Source organism: Plectrocnemia conspersa, unplaced genomic scaffold, assembly GCF_051122295.1.
Source record: "Plectrocnemia conspersa isolate PC_06_02 unplaced genomic scaffold, ASM5112229v1 ptg000005l, whole genome shotgun sequence".
Taxonomy (NCBI): Eukaryota; Metazoa; Arthropoda; class Insecta; order Trichoptera; family Polycentropodidae; genus Plectrocnemia; species Plectrocnemia conspersa.
This window is the reverse complement of record NW_028277169.1, coordinates 33,473,988-33,500,128: the sequence shown is the minus strand read 5'-3', so window position 1 is coordinate 33,500,128 and position 26,141 is coordinate 33,473,988. Positions and strand designations below refer to the sequence as shown.

Here is a 26,141-nt window from a genome sequence, read left to right as displayed (position 1 = left end):
GTGTAGGAAATTCTATTTAACTCTATATTAAAATAAGTCAATTAAAAAAAGCGCTTCACGAATAAAGCTTTAAAAATATTATATTTCAATACACAAGATTAAGACAAAACAGTGACTTTCATACTATAAACGTAACAAATCTTTGTCACAATGTATACAATGAAAGCGAGTCAAAACCATATCATTGTTTTGCTTAATAAATTCAACAAATTTCAGTGATAATCGGGAAGTAACGGCAATGGTTTTATTTATAAAGGGTCACCCGGAAGTTTTATAAGAGAGGGTGGATGAGTTATACAATATGACAAATTGCTCTAAATAAGCTTTTTTATTATTCGTTAAAGCTTTAGTGAGAGAATATAGAAAAAGCTTGGCACTTTTTTACTATGATAGAGAAAGAGAGATCAGTTTTTCAAAGACTTTTTATTTCTACTTCTATTCTAACACATTGAGACTTCTTTGTATCGATCTAGATAACCTGTTACAACATTTATACTTGTCATCATGGACTTTTGCGTATTCATAGCCGCCAGATATTTGAATAAAATATATATATTGTATATATAATAAATTGCGCAATAAGTATATATTTATTAAATCAGCTTCTAATAAAAAAAAATTGAAAAAATAGCGTCTTCTTAATGTTAATTGGGCGGTTGGAAAATAATAGTGCCGATACCGACCGCGCACTTTTCAATCAGTAACATTTTTTAAGTTTGACAATCATACTTTAGCTTATGTTTATTTGAGATTTTTAAAAATTAATTTATAATATGAGTAAAAAAAATAGGTTTCACCCAACCCATATGAGTAAAGTCAGAAACGCAAGTAGCTAGAAACATTAATTGACAATTGAAAACTGTTTCTTTCTATTGCTTATCCATACTTAAATATTTTTACAATACGTTTTTGTCGTTTGTTTAATCCGAAACTTCATTATTTGTCAAGTCACCGTTAAAAAAGTAGCTTTTCATAAAATACAAAAATACAATTTCGTACAGTTTATGTAAGATATTTAGATTATAACACAATATTATTTTTAATGTGTACTTAGTACAGTTTATGAAAAATATTTTAACGTTTCGCACAAATAGTTACATAAACTATGAAATTCACTGATTTAATTGAAATGTAGTTACATGAAAACGTGTGTGAAAATTATTTTTCGCAGTAAACTTTTTAATTTAAGTGAAAATAAAATAATGTCGCAATTATGAAAGTTGGCAAATGTAGCGTGCTGAATGTACGCGAATAAGTGAAAAAATGTTCGAAGATTCCGAGAGAGTTCGGGTGATTTTTCCAGCGGAAAAATTTAATGATCCCTTAGAAAACTTTCGTTTATCTTCAAAGGTGAAAATTATAGAGAAAAAAAAACTTGCGACTGGAAAAAATATATTTACTCGAATACTATATGTACTAACAACATTTTTTCCATCGGCTAAGAGAGGCTCGATAAAGGGGCGCAAGTATGTGATTTTTTTATGAGTGAGTATGTTTCAGATTTATATCCTATATATATAATATATATATATAGTTTTGTTTTCACCTGACTTAGTTTTGTATAATATAAATATTTTTTGTTAGACTAACATTAATAATATTCGTACTAATCTTACGTTTATATAAGTTTAAAAATTGTATTTAATCTTAAAAGCATATGTAAATTTTGCTCACACATGTCATCAATATTAAATATTTAGATTTCTATGTAGACAAAAATAATAAATTAAATGTATTTTCAGGAGAGAGTGACGCAAATATTTAATATAGGGAATATACATCATTCCGAGACACACCTGGTAAATAAGCAATCTTTCCCAGAAATGTTGTATATAGAACGCTTTAATACAGGGTGGCTATGACGTATGCCATAATGATATATTATAATATTCAAGATAAATGGTTTTAAAAATATGTAATGCATATATAAATAAATATTTATATATTGCATTACCGACTGATCACTTTAATAGCAACTGATTTTTAAAAGTATCGGCAGATACCAAATTTGTGAACAAATATTGAGTATTTTATACGACATTTATTAGAAGAGTGGCGCGCTTGTTGGCCGTTAACCTTATTTCTTGACCTTTCAACTTGGTCTTAACATCTAACATAATAGATAATTGTTTATTACTACATACTTAATAAAATGCATAACTAGATTTTATAAGTAGTATAAGTAGAACTATTAAAGAGTTTTTGTTTAAAAGTTTTGACTTGCTTAATTTGGTGGAAAAAATATTTTTTTTTGAAAACAAATTTTAATATAATATATAAGATATAAAAATTTAAGTTAGATAAAAACATCATATTTTTAGTTAAATTTTAGACACATTTACGTAACAATGATTTGTAATTAATATTATGAAATATTAAAGGAATTAAGAGAAATAACAGTTAGTAAACATCATAAAATATGTATCGCCTGTTTGGTGAAACATATAATCGCTTTGAACTTTGTTAAATTATTATAATATGTATCTTGTTTTAACATATGCTTTGATGTATAATATGGTTTAATATATAATTACTATTTTTAATAAGTAGACAGTTCTGGGAAAAACATTCACTATATATGTATTTATCGTTAGATAAAATTGTAATAGTTTAAAGTGAATAACGCCGTACATTTCCTACGAAACAAGAATACCTTTTTTGTTGATTTAATCCATTTTCTGCTAATAAAAGCTTATATTATTATAGTACGAATTATGGTATAAAAATAAACACATGGTTTAATAACATACGGTTTTAGGAACCATATATTTTTAACGTTCTACTAGTGTAATTACATTATTACTACAGTCTTATTATATTGTGTGAAAATCTCTCTGTATAAATAAATTATATAAAGAAAGTAACTGTTAATTTTAAATTAAGTAAAAGCGTTATAGGTACGCACAATATAATATATGTCGATAAAAATAAAATATTTTTATTTATTTGATTCATTAAAAACGAAAAAAGTATATTTTTATTTACTTTTCTGTAATATAAACAATCAAGTTAAACCTAAAATGTTGTAAAATATATTTTTTTGCTTCATTTTAAGTGTTTTAACAAAAATAATTTGCACAACAATAAAGTATATATTATGTATATTATTATTCTTCATCAACAAAACATCGAAACTCATTATTAATAATATTAAGACAATTTGTGAAAATTTGGTTAGAAGCTTATGCGCAGTAGTGTCTTATTTTTAAATGAATCAAAATTAAGTCAAAAGTTAAGGAGTAATCATCAACACTTGAGTGTCGATGTAATTGATTTATATAGTTAAGTTAGTTTGTGTGATATTCTATAATATTATTTAACATATATTATTTGTCTTTTCTGTGATTTATTTATTGTAATATTACATAATATTATTTTACGAATATAATATGTCTAATATAAATTGCTATTGTGTAGATTATATTTTAAATCCTAGAATTAAAAAAAGTTTGTTATGTAAAGTTGCGACTATAATAGTTTCAAAAACCCTGCTCTTTACCGTTGAGCGAGGCCCCTTGCCTTTGCGATACCACTGAGTAAAATCGAATCAATTCATAACTTGATTGATTGTAAAAATAAATAAACAATTTTACGTCCTATATAAGATACATTAAGATTTACTAGTTTAAACTGTAATTATGTAACATAATGATGTTACAAATAAAATTTAAGTATAATGTTTTTTAACCAGATATTATTAGACAAAACTATGGCATGCTTTCTATACAGTCTGTAGCAAATATCGGGCAGGGACTGTTGTTCGCGACACCCCCTGTAATTTATTCTTCGCTAATTGCATTCTGGCTTTCTCTTCCACGCGAAACTATTCCGTTAACTGTAACTTCTATCTTAATCCCATTCAGGTGTACAATACTCTATCGCCTTTTGTTAATGCTACAGCTTACAATACTTGCTGTTGCGTTTACTTCCTCTGAAGACAAAGTTTGCCGGAACGATATTGAAAATATATAGCCGTTCGGAATTAAATTGAAAATAAATAAGGGCGTGAAAATATTAATTTAAATAAATTTACCAAATAAAAATCAATACATGCTATATATAAATAATATATTTTTTTGCAAAAGTACTATTTCAAATCCATGTATCTAGAAAAAAAATTAATTATCATGTATGTATTGTAAATTTTTCGAAAAGAAAATATCAAAAGCGTTAAAACCGAGTTAACACAATCAACAACTACTAAGTAGTGAGACATCAGACTAAAATCAAAGTATGAACTGCAGCATTTTTTTAAAAAAACCTTAAAATTTTTACCCATTGTTTCATCGTTCAGAGTCAAACAATATTCTGAACTAGTATAAGAATACGACCCACTGTTTACGTTTTTGGTACAGTTTCACATTATTACTTTCGTTTAGACGAAGGTCCGCTGTCTGCCTTTTCAAGGGCAATTAAATCCCCTGCCTTGCCTATATCCGAACCCCTTCAACGGTCCAATATCGCCCACAACTCTGCGTGAGCTAATATTTGAAGACGTTTTATGTATATAATTTCTTCCTCGAGATTGTATTATGGTCCCAAATAGGTCCAACCAACAAAATAAAAAGTAATTTAAAAAGCATATTATAAATATCCATTAGCACTTTATTCAATCAAGTGATCAAACAATGATGATTTATGAATGAGCACTGGAAAAAAAATAGTGTCTAGTAAAGAAAAAGCGCATATTTAAAAAAATATATTTAATAAATAAATATATTATCGGATCCCTAGAATATTATTTAAAACTTACTTTCACTACTAATAAACCTAAGTTAATTCAAGTTTTCGCAAGATGTATTTAACGACTCACTAATTTAATAATCTAAATGCTAATTTCAACATTATTAATGATAGATATTGAAAAAGCATTAAACTTCGTTGAACACGACAGTTTTATGTATCTTAAGATGAAGCCCTTGATTATTTCATACATATAATATGCCTTTATTTGCAAGGGCAAAGCTGTATTGTTTCGCTAAGTAATGAGCTAATACCACTAAAATTCCAGCTGAAGTTTCACAGGATAGTTAATTAGGTCTTTCATATGTATTTCATATATCAATGACATTCATATTTAAAAAAAATACTGACTTATTAATAGAATAGAATAACTAGTTTAAACAATGTTAAAGAAATTGAAATTTATTAAAAAAAATAATAGAAATAATTATATGTATAACACGTAGACAACTATTTATTTTAGCTCTTAAAAATAAATACAAAAACTACATTATTTATATGGTAAAAATCAAATATCTAGACCCAAACATAAATTCATTAACTTATTATAGTGTTTCTATTGCGGCTATTCCAGCTTTAAGACCAATATTTTAAAAAAAAGCGTATTGACAAAAAAATCATGTTATAAACAGCTGATTAGACCGGTAATAACAAAGGCTTGCTAGGTGTGGAGTAACACCAGTAAAACTGTAAGTAATTTATAATAAAGCGATTAAAATAATATACTACTATAAACCTCATATATTTTTTAATAACCTTAAAAATTTTTATGGTTCATTTATAATATCAAAAATTGAGAAAATTTTCCCTAATCATACTGCAAAATACTATAAATTTGACATGCAAACCAATAATAACCCACTTATCTTCACAATCAGTGACTACAAGACTAAATTAAAATTAAAATGAAAACTTTATATGCATACATTTTATTTTATGTTACTCTAAGTCATGGGGTAAAAAAATATATAATTAGTCTTAAACTCTATAATTTCAATAAATATTAAAAGCTTTTGTATTTTTCCTTAATTTGAGTTATACTTTTTTTAAATATAATCTTAAATAAAAAATAGCTATAAATGATTTTTATACGCTTAAACAATAAAAAACTTTGTAGTAGATTAAAGATATTGCCAAAATCATACCGAAAAAGTCTATTAAAATATAACGTAAGACCAGTATCAACCCTTAAATAACTAATGTTCTTTTATATTTTTTTGTTAAAGGATTTTGTATTTTTCCTTAATTTGACTAATATTTTTTTATTATAGTAAGTCCTATTTTATATTTTTAATTTTAGTTCATAAATAAAAATGCTTATAAATTAGTTTTATGTGTATAAACAATAAAATACTTTATAGAAGATTTAAGATAATACTAAAATCATACCGAAAAATTCTATTAAAATATAACTTGAGACCAACATCAACCCTTAAATAGCTAATATACTTTTATTTTTTTTTGTTAAAGGTATTTTTATTTAATTTCACTTATATTTTTTTAAAACAATAAGTCATATTTTATACTTCTAATTTTAGTTTATAACTAAAAATGCTTATAAATTATTTTTATTTTTAATACAATAAAAAAACTTTTGGGTAGATTTATGATATTGCCAAAATCATACCGAAAAATTCTATATTTATTTCCAGAATCGGTGACTATGACAACAGTAAACTTAAATTCAAATATAAACTTAAATATGTAAAAACATATTGCTGTGAAGCAATAATTTATTTCTAAATAATTTCAGGTCCTCAATTAAGTAAAAATATATAAATGTCCTATAAATGATTAAGTTTTATATTTTAATTTTACTTTCGTAAAGATATTTCTATTTAAATTTAATTTATCTTGTTTTTAATTACTATTCGTCTTATTTTATCTTTTTAAAATAGTAATAAATCAGCAAGATAAATTAATGAATGTATCTTACTGAATTTTTAACTTTGTTAAAATCCATAATATAAAAAAGGATCTACAGATCAGACATTTATAAATATCTTAAGTAATTAACTGTTTTAAATATTTTAAGCGATATTATTAAAAATATTGTCATTCCATTTATTTTGATAGACAATATAAAAAACATCCTTTGAACGGCAAAATTTGTGTTTAATAATTAAATACATAACATAATGTACGTGGACTAATATATTCATACCTTGTAAACAATTTTTTTGTACACTTATAGTAATTTGACTATATTTATTATGTAAGGTGTATTAAGGTAAATTGGGTACTTCACAAGTAAGAGAAATAACTGTATATTTTACTTTGATTCTTTGAAATATAATATAGTGTTCTACTATAATTTGGGTTGTTTCTATTAGACTAATTAAAAACTAATTAAATCATCTACTACTTCAGAAATATTTTTAGTGGTCATACTTAGCATTTTTTAAAGATTCATTTACCATGAAATTTTGTATAAATGGTTCACTTGCTAAAAATTTTGCGGCCCATTTTTAAAATATAAGAATATGGAATTAAGATATGTATCAATACATATATAACTGTTAAAAAACAATGTGCACTATATTTTATACGTGACTTCTAATCTGAAAAAAATGCAAATGATCACTTGCTACGTTGTTCATGATTTTAATTGTAAATATATTAATATGATAGTAAAGAAGTGATTTATAGATATTTAATGTATGATATAAATTTATTACGTAGTTCTATTTTAAAACAATTTAAAAGCTCTTTAAATATAATTACGGGATTATTTAACCTAAATGTCGGTACACATGCATGTATTTCCGTAACATATAATTCAAATAGACAAAACGTGTAGGTATTTGTATATAGTTTAGCTTAACTGAGAGACGCGTTCGCGTCGCGGCTCTCATTCGAGTTTAACCCGTCGAGTTAACTCGGCGGTCAACCGCTTTAACCGAACGTTCCCGCGTCGCGCTTTCAGATATACACACAGAGAGAAAACGCCAGGGTCACTTTTTGACCAAACAATGGACCTCGGAATTTATAGAGTGTATCTGATAAACCCAGCCGGCTCTAACTGCATTTCATAACCATTATATTCGAGTTTTTTCTCGTGCCTTTTTCCGGCCAGTTTGCAGCAATGTCATTGTTTATTGTTGTTGCCCGGGGCGCCCGCTTTTGTGCCTGGCGCCCGTTTCTTTATTTTCACTCCGAAAAATTACCACCCCGCAAAGGAAGACAAAATATACTACCCCTTGGTTATATATCGCGACGAACAAAACAAAACGCACTCCCTCGATAATTCGCTCTTTTTTTTTAGATATTGATCGGGGGGTGGTTTTTTGTTGTGATCTGAAAACAATGCACATACTCTGTTTAGAGAGTTCTTCGTGGAGTGGATTCTAGAGGAATGCATCCGACGTTAGAGTGCGCTTTATTTACTCTGGACTGATAATGGATCTATTGTTTTCGTAGCTCGCTTTTTTAAAGGGGTATTTTTAAATATTTCGATGCGCTTTTCAATGCTGATTTGAATTGATGAACTTATACTATACCTACACTATTATAATTCAAATATCAAAAAAGAAACTGCAAACCTCTTGCTCAACATCAAATAATAAAAAGTACCATAGGAAAATTGTATTGAATCAAAATTTAATTATTGTGATAGTAGTAATATTATATTATTGCCTTCAAACTTATATATAAATTTCACAGTTTGTGTTTAATATTTATATATTAGTTAAAATTAATTTTATTCATCCTGTTAATACAGATTAATTTCTATACTTGGCAATATATACATTTTAGTCTTTTGTATTACAGTAGTACGTAATTGGTCATCAGCTTAATTAATAACTTTAAAGTAGAAAGTAGAAAATATCGAAATTGACATGAAAATGGCAGCTAGAATGACACGTGAAAATGTCACGTTACTACTGTTTACTGTTGTGGAGGAAATTTGTGACAGACACGCGTATTTTATATTTTATGGTATAGATTAAGAACTGCTCTTATTTCTATGTATAGAATTTAAAGAATATGTCTATATAAAAAAAATAAAAAAATACCATATTGACTATTTTACTTCAAACGGCAAGAAATACACAATAATATCTATCCATTATATATAAATTTAAATATTCCATTTAAAATTCGATTTCATAGACATATTTTTTTATTATATTATTCATCATCTATTTCATGTTTTATTACTCACAGAGGATATTTTTATATGTAAAAAATATATAGTCGCAAGATAATTAAAAGTTTTTTTTTGATTTTGTGAATGTTTCTTGTATTTTTCCCTAAATTATGTTATGTTTCTACTACTATTTCTTTTATAATGTTTTTAATTTTTTCTTGTTAACTAAAAAGTAGTTAAAAACTAGCAACTCTTATTTAATTGTGATGTATTGATTTATTAGCTTTTAATCCTATTTAATAATAAAATACAATTATAAACACTTGAAGAACATAGATAGGATTAAATTTTAAAATGTATTTTTTATTGTGCCTTTCTATCACGATACTAACTATTTTTATATAATGCAAAAAAAAAATCTGCTCCAAGAATAATAACTTTATGCTGCTAATTTTTTTGCTTATATTAACTGAATTATCAGTTTTTTAAATAACATTGTCCTGCTACAAATTTAAAAAATACTATTGTTTAACGAAATACAGAATATTTTTTATAATACATTTTGTATAACTACATAAATTTGTTTTTATAAGTAAAAAAGTTAAAGTATTAAATGTATTCTTTTGCTGTGTTAAACTATAATGCATATTTCAAAAAAATTTTAGATCTATATGTAAAATTATAATAACCCTTTGAGAAGTGTCGCCGTACATGTACGGCGGTTGATCTTTCACTCTTTCGAGGTACCACAAATAGTTAAATATTTACATGTAATATAATTGTAATATATTTACATATATAATTCAGTAAATAATACATAAAAATATTATTTTTATATACTGTTTTTTAAAATTAAAATTTGGAAATTATTTCTATACAAAATAATACAAGTAAATTAAAGAGTACGAAATAAATTACCATAGCAAAAAATTATTGATATTTTATAAGATATTGATAAAAATATCTATAAAAGCCGAGTAATATATAGTAAATATGTAAAATAAATTACGATAATATAATAATAGAAAAGAATAATAAATTATTAAAACATATTAATACAAAAAATAGTAAAATAAACCAAACCAATATAACTAATAAAATTACTGATTTTTTCATTATTATTATTTACTATAAATGCAATATTAAAAAATATTAAATAAAAAATAGCAAAAATAATTATAGAAATATAAAGGTTAACAGTTTATTTGAGATCGTATGGTAATAAATTCAATACCTGATTATTTTTGGATTTTTTATAAAAATTGCAACGCCAGAAAGAGATAAAAAAATAACAAAATCGACTACAAGCATATACATATTATTTAAATAACACAAGTTATAAATTTATACAAACTAAAATAATCTTAGTTTTTTTTAAATAATTTTTTTATAATTGCCATAAAACTAAAAATTTAATCTTTATTGGGAGCTTTTTTTCTATTTTTTTCTAGAAAAGAAAAATAAATAAATACAGTAATTTTATTATAACTGTTTATTAAGAGGAACTGAAAAATATAAAATAAGACTTATAGAAATAAAAAAAACCTTCAAAACTTAAAATAAAAATACATCCACAAGTTAAATGCTTAGTTTATTAAGCTTAAGACTATTTATAACTTATTACTTTTCTGTGGATATCAAGTTACTAAAAATCAAAATTATGCAGCTAAATGTTTATTTTTCTATTTAAATTTGCTCTCGTCATAGTCACTAATTAGGGAGATTTGTAGTCGCGCATAATATTTGTGAAGTAATAAATTTTTATTTTGATTGATCTGCAGTTAAAAAAATATAAAAATGTTACTCCACTCCGAGCAAGTGTATGTTAAAATCGGTCATACCAGCAATTTATAAAGCAAAAAAATATTTTTTCTTGTTATATAAGGGTTTAAGGTCCACAATGGCAGCAAGAAATTCGAATCTGATTTCCGTAAAAAATTTAGTAAATTTAATAGAGTTTAAATGTATACCAAGATATTTGATGCTCGCCTTACATTTAATATAAAAGAGTTGAGAGCAAGAGTTGTCATAGACTTGTAAAAATTATAACGTAAGTTTTATCTTAGTTTATTTAAATTTTATTTTTTTTAAAGATTTTTGTAACTTGGGAAAAATTCGACTTCGAAAAAAGAAGACTAAATGAAATAGTTATGACAGCTGTGTCGTTAACTTAAAGTAATAAGTTGGTATTTTTTAATTTAACTAAAATAGGAATAAATCTATAAAAATCTTTTCTCTAATAATTTTATATTTTACCAATTTAAAAAAAGAAGTATTGAGCAAATTAGTTTATTTTTGAGCTCTTATTTAAATTGAGTTTCGTGTAAAAAACGCAATTTAATTTTTAAACTAACTTTTCAAACTATATCTATCTTTGTTCCAAGCAATTTATTTACTTTAACATAACGTCTTAAACGCTATTTATTTTGTATAACGATATTTTTTCACACACTCAGTAACTTCATAATTGCTCTAAACTTCGATACGCATTTAGAATAAATTTCAATATCAACTAGATAGACACAAAATGAAGATAAAAAGAACACAGGGTATAGGCGGGTCGACCTTTTGGATTTACTTTTTGCGAATCGAATAATCCGAAAAGGGTCCAGGGGCCCCAGGAACGTGTCCTGGGGCCTTGGCAGCTGCCACGTACCTGTCAGGGCCCCCGGCTTAATTGCTCCACGTGATGTTTTGCAACACGGTGTGTTATACACGGGCAGAGAGATGTTAGATCCAATTATCCAAATCAACCCAATTAAAACGTTAGAGTTTTGGCGCCTGCGAGAGGCGCATTATTTATTCAGTGATCCGTGAAAGACGCTCAAGATTTAGGAATGTACCGTATAGTATAAGCTGAAAGCTGAATAAGCCAATAAGAGATAGGGGTGGGGTTCTATGTTATGTGGGCAAATAAGATAAGAGATGCATTTTTAATGATGTGTCAATTGGTGTGACATCGATCAAAATCTGATTGACGTTAAGTATAGGGAAAATATTGGTAAATTGGAATACAAGTGTATTTGATTATATTGTATAACAATACTAATATAAGGTCTGCTATACCTGGATTATATATATGTTTTTTATCATACGCTTGTTCTCGCCGTATTGAGTCGTATGGAAAATTGAGTTAAACTCTTGGAAATTTAAACTTGGTTAAACCAGATAAAATAGTCGAAATGAAAGCAGCTACTCTTTTCATGGTCCTATTTATACATGTTTTAATATTTTTCAAAAATATTTTTACACCATCAATTTTTTTCAGATTTTCAATAAGGTCAGTTCATCACAAAAAATTAAAATAAACAAACAATAATTGTTAATTAAATAATATTATCGAAATATTATTATTATTCTATTACTTATTAACGTTTTATCAGTCGATTGAACTTATAAATTACACGATTTCTATAATTTTTTATTACTTGTTAAAAACTTTTTCTATCGTTTACATTATGATAATTTTCTTTTAGTTAAACTTTTTTAACAGCTTGATAAATAAAGGACCGTCTGTAAATAATCGTTTACTGTAGCAAAAAAATACCCGTTGTCTATACATTCCGATAACTTATCGCCGTCTGGAATCTTTCAGCGGCAAGCACGCTTTTTAAGAGTTCAAAATCGTCATAATCATAAAGCTGTCTAGATTCTCCGTGGTTTACGGTCATTGGTAAATTTACGTGAAACAACGTGAATTTAACGAAGACATGACCGTAGAAGACAGACTGACTAGACACGGTCGATGGTTGCAAAATAATGATTCGCCTAACGTTTGTCGTTCCTATACCCTCGTCTTTTAAATCCCGTTAAGGCGAAGAAGCATCCAAGTTCAATAGTATAATAATGTGTGTATAAATGTATTGGGGATGCTCAAAAAGTAATGAGAGTACTTAAATAATTTTAAAATTACTGTACACACAAATATTATATTGGTTCATGTGATACTTTGTGATAAAAATAATATATATTGAATTAAAACCTATTTCTACGTTATAGTTAACGTTGTAAAAAAATAAATAGATTAAACTGCGTTAGACTAGCTATGTTACGTTATGATATGTGCTATGCCACGCTAGCTTATGTTAGGTTACCGTTCTGTCTATCGAAGAGGAAATCTAAGAAATCACTAGTCAAAGTTACATTCGCTATAACTGCATTATAGTATCCGCTTTAACGCATTTATTTAGGGGGCAGCAAGATTTTAACTTGAGTTTTTTATTTTTAGCAATGCCACAAAAACCTGCTTGAGAAATACATACTTGAGAAATTCAAGAGATGCATATTAATTAAAAAATAAGTTACTTTTCCGATCTACTCGGTATATATTTTTAAGATTAGCACAACCTGTCATAAATAGTTTATTAAGTTTTTGTTTTAAAAACAACTAAAAATTATATTTGTGATAATTTGGGATTAATATTACACCAAAAGAAATTTTTGTCTAAAGGATTTTATTTACATATTCAACATTTTTTGGTTATAAGAATGTTTTTGTAGATATGTTGTTATAAAAGATATTTTTTTACTCTAATAAATAGATTTAATTAATATTAAACGACTTTATATTTCACAAAATTAACTCTAAAATACGATTTTATTACCGTCACTTTAATTTTTGCTATACGTTCTTATGGAAAAAACTTATTTATTGTTACTAGTAAGTTTTTAACTAAATAAATTTATATTTTACTTTTTAAATTTACTCTCCTAATAATTTTGTCATATTTTAAGTTTTTTTGTACTTCATCCCATAAAACGAAAAAAAATTATAGTAATAATAAAGTTTTGAATTGTGTACTAAGAAAATTAAGCAAATAATAATATTTTTACATTAGATTATATTTTGTGATACGATTAAAAATGGCAAAATATTATCTTAGAGTAACTACAAATGCAATAGAATACTGAGAAATTAATTAAAAAAAATATATTTTATTTCAATAATTTACAGATAATAAAAAATAATTTAAAAATATAAATTTGAATAAAACGAGATATCTTAAGAATGCTTTGCATATTTTAATATTTGCTTTATAGAAATATTGTTAAAATTTATGGCATTTTTTTAGCCTGCCTTCTTACACATTACTATATTTATTTACTATTTTTTTCTACATATATATATATATATATATATATATATATATATATATATATATATTTAATGCTGATGTTATATATTATATATTATGACACCAGTGTGAAGTTGGTTTAACTAATTGTATGTTTTAAAACAATGGCATAAGCCTTTAACTTTTCTAAGTATATACGTTTAATATACGCTAACTAAAAAATGCGTCAGGGATAATAAACACAGTTTTAATTCAAGATCAACAACTTAACGCCCGTGGACTCGTGTACGAGTCTTGAAAGAACATTGTTTAGTGGCTGTGAACTCAAGCTTGAGTCCTGCATCATGCGTTTTATTTTATTGAAAAAATACTAAGATACCACTAAGTTTGCCTTTATATGATACTGAGATTTTTACATATGTAATATCAAATAAAAAATAATTTATATTTTACTTCAAATTTTTGTAAAAATAGTCGTTTTATCCAATTTTAATGTAAATTTTTTGGGCAGCGTGATTTTTTTATGAAATGTATGAACCCTAATTAAATATTTCATATAAAAATATTATTTTATGTTACACTCCTTAAATAAAAATAAATTTCAGGGTCAAAACTGTTTGGTTAGGTAAACATAAAATCAATCCAATCAAAAGAAATTGAAACCTCCGCGGTTGATAATACATCAATTTACAAAGATTTTCAAACTGAAATTGTGTATTTTTTGCAGAATTTAAAAGTGAAAATGTTACAGTATTTAAAGATAAATTCGATAACAAGGAACTTAAAAAAATGGCGTCCATAAACTTACGAATATTTACTCCGGGTGTTTATTATTTTGATATTTCATTACCATTTGGAAAACGGCAATGATTCACAGATTAAGATACTAGGGTAAAAAGCTATAATTTGAAAAATTATTGCTGTTATTAAGTTAAATATTTGAAAAAAAATATTAGTGCCCTTAAAAGAATCTTTGAGGAAAAAATCATAATTGAAAAAATATGTTTTTTTCGTTACTAAAATTTTGTGTGAATTGATAATAGTTGCAATTATTACAAACCAGTTATTTGTAATTCAATAATATGTATGTTTAAATGCTTTTATAAATTTGTGTATAAACGATTTATACAAAAAATATCTATTTATAGTATAATATAATTTGCACTCACCAACTTTTTCGGCGTCCTTTTTCTGCTTACAACTGTCACTGACACTTAATAGTTTCACTTTTAAACCACACTATATACTTATTTATTTTTATTTTTATTATTAACACTTTTTTATATCAATTTATGATATAATATAATTTGCACTCATTGATATAATATAATTGTCACTGACACATTTATTTTAATAATTTCACTTTTAAATTACACTATATCCTTATTTATATTTATTTGTATTATTTACACTTTTTTTATCTACTTCGATATTTTTTACTACGTATAAGAAAAGGAATTTTACAACTTCTGCACGTGTATGCTGTATCTTTCCTTATTCCATATGCAGAACAAGCACAACATTTTCTTCTCACAAATTTCTTCCAATTTTTTATTTTTATAGTCCTATGATTTTTCAGCTTATCCGAAAGCCTTTCTGGTGGATCGATAACACGGACACGACAAGATGTGGTAGAAATTGTTGAAATGTCTTTAGAATCGATAGATTTCACTGAATTATGCCTTTAGCTTTACTTTATTTTAATTTTGCTGTTACGATTCAAATTTTGATAGACACAGAACGAATTAAACAATGCACATTGAAATAAATAAACCACAACCATTTTGTTTATTCCATTGTTTTTCTAATTATTTGGTAACTAGGTATTGATCGTCGCTATCAACAAATTTCAAAAATTTATTACAGTCATACATTGAGGCTTATATATTGTAAGGCCAGTCGCTCTGTTTTCTTCCTGTGTCTATCATCTGGCTGTTATGAAAAGTAGGTGTCATTTTGAAATTTCTTGTCTTATTTATTTTCCAATTTTGTAAAAGCGTTTTACCTTTTCTGCCAAGTTTCATCTGTAGGGGCCTAAATTTTATATTCTTAAGATTCTTGCAGATTGTTCCACAAAGTTCTGTTTTCCGTAAAAATAAAGTTCTGTTTTATCTGTGTGGCAATCCCGAATCCGGAGTGCGTCATATACCCTAATTAATGATTTTTTAAAAAGTATGTCTCAATATACTTATGCAAAAAATCATAAGAAAGCTACATATTAAATTTCAATAAAATATCTTAATTGGTTTACAAGTTATAAGCAATTTACTAAAAAAGATAATTGTTTACCTTTATTTCGCAAAATCGCCACGCCACCAAGCATAGTTTGGCAAAAACGCCCCGGAAGTTAAGCTGTTAACCAATAAGGTATTTTAATTTAAACATTTTTTAAAATAGATTATATTAATAATAAATGAAATTATTAAATATAGGACAACATAATTAAAGCAAATCTCTCAAAAATGCTTTTAATGAAACATAAATTTGTTATAAAATACGCATTTTGTAGAAAAAAAATTAAGAACAAATATTAATATGATTTATTATTCGAAAAAAATCATTTTAATACCAGAATATTAAAATAATCAAGATAATTTTTTTTATAGTGAAATTAGAATTTTGATAATTTAAAAACAAAAAATATTTTTGCAATTCTACTTGTTTTGATAAATAATGCCTTAAATGATACACTCGAAAAAATTTTAAAAATCTGATTTTGACTAATATTAAATATTTTTTTTTAAATATTTGTAACAAACAGGCAAGCAATATTGAGCTTTATAATTTTCACTGGCAGTCATGCCATGTATAAAATATTCATTCATGAAAACATGTAGAATATTTAATTATTTTGGAAGGTTCGGAACGTTCTTTTTGAAAGTGAGTCGTCTCTACATCGTGAGACTTGCGATTCCCAGTACTCATTGAGACCCTTCGAGTCGTGTGTAGGTACGTGTGTATCGGAGGCACGTAGGCCGGCATCACGAAACACAATGAGTGGCATAAACAAGTGGCTTAGTGGTTTCTGGGCTTTTATTCGTCGAGTGTCGGTGTTTGCGCGATAAATCATTCGGAGGGTGAAACCTGGACGCCGGGCTAAGGGTTAACACCACGCGCCTCGAATAACAAGCGAACGAGACGTGCCACTACCAAATTTCAATTACGTGGTCACTATTATTATTTTACAGCGATTATTGGCGGTGAAAGCTGAGAAATATGTTTGAAAGAAAAGAGGGTAAAAAAATGTTGAAAGAAATATGTAAGAAATGGCTTTTTGGGTGGTGTAATACCGTGTGCATGAACACAGCAATAATCCAGGTTTGGGTTAACTGCCCGAATGGCAAACTGCTTTTATAAGCAATTGCCCGAAAAGCCAATATCCTGATAAAATATAAATGTAATCATCATTATATTTACACTACAGTACAGGGTAAGCCTTGGCCTCATGGATTGTTTTTACCTTGATTTATCATACACCACGCAGCAACAGTAGATGATGCCGAGCGCGTAAAGTTATCTTTGTACTTTGTCCAAATAATGCCGTAGAAGTTTATATGAGCTATTCTTATAGTCATATTTGTTGAGCGTTAACCGCTTTGCAGTCCTCCATGATTATGCAAGTAAGATAAAATTTAAAAATTATTGACCATCTCCATCTTTTTACTTCTGATTTTAAAAAACACATGAGTTTAACCCTTAGCTCAACCACTAATGCAGAAGCATAGATCTTAAGAGCAGTGAAAGCAGACTTTCCACTTCGATTGTTAGATTTGCTTCAGTCACCTTAATTACTATGATACTTTGAAACAATTTAAATATTATACAACCCAAAGTCATATATACATATCTATCTATTACATACATTAAAACATATGAAATAACAATTGTTTTATAATATTTATTTTAATTTTAAAGCATTAGTATCAAAGTTTCAATTTAGGTTTTCGGGTTTTAAGGCCAAAGGGGTTCTTTGCCGTCAAAATAGACACCGGAAAAGATGCCAACAGTTTCATTTTATTATGTATTATTCAAAACAGAGACATAGTATCGAGTTGTATTTTGTAAAATAAGTGCTGGTGAAGAAGCAATGTCTTTTGAACGATCCGCTGATTCGATTTGCCACGGATGCTCTTTTAAAGGTACGCCGTTTCGAATATTTTCTAACCGTCTACTTTCAAATCACATAATCATCTGCAGATGTCACATCTTTGATACTCTTGATTCGAAACAGTTCTGGTGAATCACAGATGCAGATATTAGTAAGTCAATTGCATCGCTTCATTGTTCAATCAATGAAATATATTCACACCTTGAAAAAGGAGTAAATGACAATACCGGTTTTTATGTAGAATAGACGCATTGTGTAACCCCCATACTTATTGCACAAGAGTAGTTTTTTTCTGGTGCTTACGAGTAATTAATGTGTCTTTTAAATCTACGATTATTAGGCAATTGTGGTATTTTTTATTCTTTGCTATTGTTTATTTATTTTTCATATTATATAAAAGGTCGTTTAAATGTCCTCAGAATTAATGGTATAGATTGTTAAACCATTTATAATAATTAATTATGTTCATAATATGGCCCCAAACAATATGTACACAATTAAATAAATATGTACATATAAACAATATTTATAAATAGGGTAATTTATTTTATAAATTATTATGAACCACTCGTAGATTAAATAATTGTTTTACCAACCTTTTGTACTAGAACAGAATATATACGTCGCTCGCTAGATTTGGTTCAGCTTTACCGTAGCACTGAGTCGCCATGGAGTGATTCGACCTTAAAAGTGATTTAAAACGTATATCAATCCAAATATATATTTATTAGACGTATATTTAAGGCAGGAATATCTACCGTTGTAATTTTAACAATAATGTGGTAAAAAGCATATTGTTGCAATAGTATTATTTATATAAATATAATAAAATATGCTAATAAAAATGTATTTATAAATGGTAAAAAAATATTTTAGGCAATCATAATTATTTTAGAATTTTTTGTTTTATTTTGTACACATTTTAAATTTATTAAATGTTAACTTTTTGATGATTTATTTATTTACTTTTTTAATATTATTTTTGTAGTAAGACTAGTCGGTTACAACGTATTAAATACTTTTAAAAAAGTATTAACCACCAGACTGAAAGTCTGTAAATCGGTAACAGCAATATTATTTATTATAAATGATTATAGAGTAATTTAATTTATAATCAATAAATATCATTGCAGCTATTATCAGTTTTTAATTATAGTGCATTTTTTATAAATAAAATTTGAGTTCCGTTTCAGGGGCTCGAACCCTCAACCTCAGAGCCACTAATCTGAGACTTTACGGACTGCACTATTCCGTCCTTAGCATATCTGACTATTAACTCAAAAGTTTAAATTAATATTTTCAATTAAAAGTAAAAATATTATCATGTTATTTTAATCTATAGATAGATTTGCTAAGAAAAAAATATGTTTTCACAAAATTATTCTTTTACGTGTAATATGTTTTTCGCCTAAAAGACAATGATTATTTTATAATAATTGAAACAAAACAAAATATCTTCATTTACTTTTCATTTAAATAAAATAATATTATCCACAATCTATTATTAGTCATTATTCACTCTTATAAATATTTTATTTTCTTATATATTTATACAATATAAACATAATAAAAAATATAACACAACTTATAATATTTTTATTTCATTTAAATTGCAAACGCTAAAGCAAAATATGAAAACAATAAATCGTTTTTAAGCTATGTATAAGCTTCATAAATAAAATTTAGTTTTAAATTTTAAATAGCGGATTTATCTAAAACAATATAATCTTAATCCACAAACAATTAATAAGACTCATATCAACATATGCTTGCTCGGTGTGGAGTAACACTATTTTTTTTATTGCAAGCTCAAATTTACCAAACAAAAATATAAATATTAAATAAATTGCCATCGATATGCATGACTAAATTCAAGTTTTATTTTATTACTAAATAAATGATATTATTAAACATAAACCCAATAATATATTTGTAAACATATGTCTGAATATATAAATATGCTCTATTTTGACTAGTCAGAATATTGGATTTTCAGCAGTCTGCAAAATAAAACACGCGTAAGATAAAATTTTATCTCATGCTCAATCCAACCAAACTCGTCACGTTAATAATTATTTTTAACGGCGACATTCATCACGTTGTCCGATCCTCAAACTTTTAATTATTCATCCGTCCGAAAATTGTTTGATGTTTAATTTCGGTCCGCTTAATTGACGTTAATGCTTGCAGTGCGTCCCGAAAGTCGTGTCGTGTCGAGATTTCATTACGGCAGTGGGGTCCGTAATGGCCGTCGATTCCGTTTCGGCGTAAACACGACGCAGCAGCACGGTTACGGCGTTAAGGACGCCACGTAAATTATCACGTAGAAACAATCTACGTGACGGGAATGGTCCACGGTCTGCGCCGCCTCTTATAATTGCTGAATAAGCTCGTTAGTTAAGAGATTTTTATTGGCTTTTCAGCGGCTGGCGAACGGGATAGTTGTTCAACATATGCTGTACTCTATTAATGTCTACGATCAATAAACGTAATTAACGTGAAAATAGTTAAACTCTAAATATTAATAAGATATAACTCGAACTCAATGCTTGAAATATAACTTGAATAAACCATCAATTAAATAAAGGCAAGTGCAAAGTCGTAGTCAAAGTAAATAAATAATTATTTATGAAAAAACAGCAGATTAAAAAAATGTATGGGGGCTTTCCTCAGAGTTGTCAGCGAAATTACATCGTGTTTTATTATTAATCAATAAGTTTTATATTTTTATCCTGTTTGAAATATAAAACACATAAAGTAGCAAGAGCTGTTATTTTCTTTAAATTTAGGTAAAAATACGGTAGACCGAAGTTCCTTTGAAATTTTAATCAAAGTAGATCGATCCGTTCTAATCCTTTGATTATTCGCGTCTATTATAATAAATCAACGATCATTCAGTTCTCTCTTCATTGAAAGAATATCAAGAAGTAAAAATGAGAAATCCCATTACTCGAGTAATAAAAAATATCGAGATACTAGAATACCTTAATGTACCTAAGTATACACTATATTTTATGGCACCGACAGTATAGATAGATTAAAATACACTACGCTAATTAATTGAAGGCATTTGATTATGCCCCAAAACTGCCTTATACTTAACCACCGATCCCTTTCTACCGCGGACATTATATAAGATCCTCATAATTTTCAACTGCTACCTTATCTCAATAGTAATTAAAGTCTTCTTCACGACTAACATATATCATATAACGCTGCTGCCTTCATACCGCCAGTTAATTATCGCATATTCAATCTTAATTTATTCACACAAGGCGTTCAGCCACACACATGTAAGATATTGTCAAAAACCACCACCCATACGATTAAATTACGTGCAATTTGATCGCGGGGCTTCTGAAATACCATGAAATTTAACGGAAGCGTTTATCTATTGAGGTTATTTATGCAAACATAAATAACATATTCTTCTCTTTATATCATTTTCTTATAATAACGAAGGATTGTTTCTTAGAAGAAAACATGTACAGGGATTCTTAGTATTTTTTTTATCAGAAATTCAAATATGATCAATATTTTTAATAAGACAACAGAAATGCTGTGGTTTTTGATGCGGGGCACTTCAACGACAAAATTACGTTTCTAAATTTATTTGACATATAAGAAAATAAATCCGTAGCATGTATAAAATATTCCTTATATTGTGAAAGGATAAATAATATTATAAATTAATTTTCATTTTAAGGAATAGGAGAATAATACATCTAAATATTTATAAAAGTATATCCCAAATGCTTCTGAATGGGATTTACCGATTTTCAGTAGATTTTTTTATGTAATTAAATATACAAAATTTATTTTTCTAAAATAAAACATTGTTAAATTGAATATATCAGGATGAATCTAGGGTTTGTTATTTTTCAAAACTCGCTTAAAAAACATTTTTATATATATTTTTAGACTAAATAAATAAATTTGGATACAAGCATATTATTTGTACAAAAAGATTTATTCAATTTTATGAATCAAAGTCATAATCGAGCTCTACATCAAAAATACGTGTTGAAACAAGTACATCAACCCTCTGCTATATTTTTTGATTTCATTAAATATTTAGATACAGGAGTTCGTATATACAAACAGATTCTAAAGATTATTATATCAAAAAAAATATTGTGGGTGCAACGACTAGACCATTAGGTCAGAATTAAAGACTGTAAGAATAATATTGTCGCATATCACGCGTTAAAAGCGCAATAAACAAAGTGTCACCAGTCTTTACTATAATTTCTTTGTTATGCTAAAAAGTGCATACATATTTTACGATAACAGATTGCGAGGAAATAGCAAAATGACAAGTGCAAAGAAAGTGCGAAATACAGATGAAACTACACAAATTGAATTACACTTTTAAATATCCGTAATTGCTTGTTGCTGTAAAAGTGCTGCAAAAGTGCAAATATATTACTTAAATTCGAAATTTTCTTTCGCTATCAACAATTTATCAAGAACTGATTACGCCCTATATCCTTAACTTGTGACACATAGTTCATCCACATCCGTTCCAAGTAAAACACCGCTCATCTACAGGGACTAAGAAGACCGAAAAGGCAGCTGCTTCTCTCTTCACGTCAACACTGACATAAAAAATCTATGATTTAAGTAAATCTTCAGAAATTATTGTATTATAATAAGCAGATAAAGCTACGATAACTTATATATACAATATATTTATATAAATTGTACGTAAATTTGCAAAATTTTGCACAGAAATAATAATTTATTATTAAGAAAAAACGTTAAAATAGTTTCTTGAAACAGAAAAAAAATATCAACTCCTGAATGCAATAAAAATAATAAAACTGCTCTATAGCTAGTTATTTTTTTATTTTAAGTATTTTTTTATTGTTAATAAAAGTGAGATTTAAAATCAATCAATGAGAATTTAAATTAATTCATAAATAGTTTTAGTTATTTTTACCAATGTTTATTTTGTTATATATTTAAAAAAAAGATATAAATAATATTGTGTTTTTGTAGAAAATTAAAAATAGCTTTTAGAGCTGATTACTTGCAGAAATTATCTTTAATATTTGATATAAAAATATATAAAACCTTGATCTTAATTACATTTATTAAAAATTAGCAGCAATTTTATTTTATTTTTATTTACTATTCGAATTTTTTGTATTTTATTAAATTTATTTTCTAGTTATAGCTTTTATGAAACTTTAAAGGATATTATTTTTTTGATAATCTGTTATTCTTGCTAGGTATAAAAAAATTAATACCACTATTTCAGTAATATTTTATGTAATTTTTTGTATGTTTTTCTTTTCATTTTTTCCATGTTTAGAAAACAAATTAAATTTATATTTCAAATATTAGTTCTTATTATATTTAAAATTTTAATATTAATTACTTAAGTATTTAACATTTTTATCAAAAGTTTTTTGTAGTTAATAATATTATTTTATTGAATATTTATTAACCCTTGTGCTCGTAAGTCGACAATGTGTCGACAAAACTTTGAATGCATTTATTGGCTTTGTGTTCAAGCTAATTTTGCCAATTTAAATTTATTAATGGTAAACACATTTTAGTAATATTGAATTTTTAACTTATGCAAATAACTCAATAATCTTACATTTACGAGTGTAAGTTTATTGTGAAAATTTTCATCGGAACATGGACGTTCTGTGTCGTATTAGGACCGAGGTGCATAACGCTATACTTGACAGTTTTACTGTGTCAATTATTGCTCTTAAACTGATTTTTTCCTTCAAATGGTATTTATATTTTTATGATATGGGATGAAACGGGATCATGTGCTCTAATTGTGCATAATTGTTACTTATTATTGTGTGTCTATTATGAAATAAAAAGATTAGAAAATGAAGTAAGACGGAAAAAAAGAGCGAGATGCAAGCAGGGCTCGCTATTTCGCTCGCACTATTAAAATCAGCGATTGACAACAAACGACCTGGGTATCGAAATTTTAAGCGGCGACTCAAATAATAATATCAGTCTCTACACATTTCATGTATTTTCGAGCTAGTAAATTACTAAATTATGTAAAACAGAATTAGTAATTTGTGTTTTAATTATTTATAAATACATATATTGACTTACTTTAAAAATTATCCATACAATTACGAATGAGGATATAATAATGGAATTTGAAATTAACCGTGAAATTATTAGGCTGGTTTCACACGTGCCGGATGGATTCACCCGGCAGCAAATTTAGACTGTCATATGACTAAAACCAAGTGTAGTTGTATGCGTGCGTACGTACGGCTCGGCGTTGGTGCTGCCCCCAAGTGTCGATCGAGTGTACTGTCGTTTGTTTGTAACGGTCGTTTACGCGTGGGTGTCATTTACAACGCGGGGGTTGCTCAATAAACAAGTGTTTTAACTACGTCGAGGTTGACGCTAAAACTTTTCAAAGACGAACGAGGAAGCGGAGCACTGGATAAAAGAATACAGTGCGTTATCCAGAACAAGTTGGAATTGTAAACATATGAAAAAAAAAACCCACACGATATATTTCACAGTAAGTACTCTAATTCAACTAATAATATAAATAACAGTTGTTATATAGATAATTATTGTAGCATTAGGAAAGTATGTCATCATTCCCAAGGCTGGAAACTTGACCCTTCGTAAAGAAAGCATGGTAAATCAAAAAATTTCTTTTGCAAAGCTGAACTGGACGTTCTTGTCAAGAAGGTCACTTATGACACAATGAGGCGTGATAAATATCTGAAGGTAATTGCAATATGTTTTTTCCTTTTGATATATAATTCATATTTATACATACATATTTGATATGAATTCTGTTTAAATTTTAAGGACGGATATCAAACAATAATACAATTATCGGAGACCATAGTCACCCTATAATAAACGCAGAGACGTTATCCTGTTTGCCTCCATCTGAAGAGATCAAAAATAAGTTTTATGCTTATTTTGATATGGGATTAAAGGTTTGCGGGGCTATGAGACATCACGAAGCTCGACTACTTTTAGAATACGATAATTGTTAATAACCCAAAAATGCATACTATTCTATATTAAAGGCAAAAATGGAGAGATTATACTTTGGGTCCACGTAACGACTGTCTCCAGGTAATTTATATTGAAAATAAATATGTTCGTAATGTTTCTATCAATTACTATGTATTTATTAATTACAGATTTTAAAAGAGAAGATACCACTACTCGAATATAATCAATCACCGTTTGCTCTTGTTATTGTAACGCCAATGATGAAAAGAGCTCATTCTCTGCCTTTGACTAACGATATTGTGTTCATAGACAGCACTTCCATTCAATTACTTTTATTTTAACGGCATGCAGCATTGGAGCGTTCTAATAACAAAAGGGCAAACACAATCTGAATATCAGGCTGGATTTCAGTTGTTTAATTCTGTTGTAGGTATCACGCCATAAATTGTCATGACTGACTTTGAATTTTTGACTAAAATTTCAGCTAGTAGCATTAATATTGCTCCATGTGACATATCCATTGTTGATGGGGATTTTAAATTAAATGGAAATAAAGAATTAATTTCAATTGATAATAACTTAAATGTAGACGATATTTTTTTTATCTTAAAAAAGATTGTATTGCATTAACGGGGGAGATATTTGATCCTGATTTGTAACTGCTGTAAAAGTAACATAAAAATAGAATTAAACGTAATTCTGGTGCAAAAATTAAAGTTCAACCGACGGCCATTAGTAGGTGAAGGATAGGTATAACCAGGAGCAACTTGGTTGTACCTTCTGGTCGCCCAGCACTTTCAAATAAATTAAAAATAAAACGTTTAAATCGGTTGCATAATTTAAGTTAAATTAAAAATAATAAGCCTAATGGAAAGTCACACGGAGCAGCACATTAATGTATGCATTTTTTATGTCCTATCATTATCATTTTCCTTTGCTGATACTTTCTGATAATTACTGTAGAATCAGCGGATAAAATAAAAAATAAAACTGAACAATTCTTTGATTTGTTTTACACTATCCTTATATTTCATCAATTATCTTTACAGTCATTAGCGGTAAGTACATGTAGCCAAAAATAAGGAGATGCTACATTTGTCAGAAACTGAACTATACATATATATATTACAATGTAAGTATTGAAAAGAAATAT

At 27.1% G+C, this 26,141-nt stretch overlaps 1 long non-coding RNA gene across 1 annotated transcript; it reads left to right on the top strand.

Moving 5' to 3' along the window:
- Positions 1-24,300: 24,300 nt before the first annotated feature.
- LOC148235472 (uncharacterized) lies at positions 24,301-25,986 on the top strand. Its single transcript, XR_015809587.1, has 4 exons — positions 24,301-24,533; positions 24,595-24,748; positions 24,833-25,108; positions 25,177-25,986. It is a non-coding gene; the product is annotated as an uncharacterized LOC148235472 (long non-coding RNA).
- Positions 25,987-26,141: the final 155 nt, after the last annotated feature.